Raw genomic sequence first — 1,182 nt, 5'->3', positions numbered from 1 at the left:
GGTGTGGTATGTGAGGAAGAGGAGGAGGATAAGAAAAAAAACAGCTAAAGCAGAAGGGGAGGAATGAGTGGGAGGAAGACCAGGAGGAGGAGGAGGAGGAGGGGAGTTCATTATCAGAATGAATCCATTCTGTTCTTGGGCCAATTCTGTTGTTGAAGTATTTTTCTCTTCATTTTGGATTCTCAAAATGGAGAGAAACGTATCTACAACATCCACACGGATACACGTGTGTTGGGGTGCTTGTGTGTGCATGACTTAGCGGTTCAGCAAAGAGACTGAAAGAGTACCAGGCTTAAAGAAAAAACAAGTACCAGGCTCAATGCATTCAACTAAAGAAATTCTTCAAGGTGGTGCTCCAGTATATATATATGTGTGTGTGTGTGTGTGTGTATACATGTAGATATACACCCATATATATACATGTATACACATGTATGTGTGTGTGTGTGTGTGTTTTGGCATTGGGCTGTCAGTACTCAAAAGTGAGGCGGAAATATTATTTAACTTGAAAACAAATGAAAGTTAGTGACAGGAAAGGCACCTGGCCATAGACAATATTCCCCAATGAATTTTGTGATATCTCTAGAAGGATCTCATAAAATGGATATTAAAACGATGACAATAGTAGCAACAACAATAATGTTGATGACGATGGTGATTACACGATGACAATATAAGCGCAGTAACATCCATACAAGATGTTACATATATAAATACACACACTCACACATATCCAGTCAGATACGCACACATAAACTTTTACATATGCATAATGTACAGGCAGTCATGTATTCATACATACCAGACACATATGCACACACACGTACACACACACGTACACACACACGTATACACACACACATACACGCCTGTATACAATGAAAAACTTCTTTTATATCTCTGTGTGTGTGTGTGCGTGAATATATATATATTTATATATATCCACAGAAACAGTCACACACTCATATATGGACAGACACACATACATATAGAGACATGCAATGCATGCAAACTGACACACACAGTTATACACAGTGACACATACACACAAACACCCCCATATACAAATATAGTCTGTCTGCCTCTCTCTCTCTCTCTCTCTCTCTCTTTCTTTCTCTCAGACACATGAATTGTGTTTAAACTTCACTTCTCAAGTTTCTCTGCTTGTATTATATACTTCTC

The sequence above is a fragment of the Octopus bimaculoides genome, chromosome 13 (assembly GCF_001194135.2).
Source record: "Octopus bimaculoides isolate UCB-OBI-ISO-001 chromosome 13, ASM119413v2, whole genome shotgun sequence".
NCBI lineage: Eukaryota > Metazoa > Mollusca > Cephalopoda > Octopoda > Octopodidae > Octopus > Octopus bimaculoides.
The sequence above is the reverse complement of the archived record's forward strand: the minus strand, read 5'-3'. Positions refer to the sequence as shown.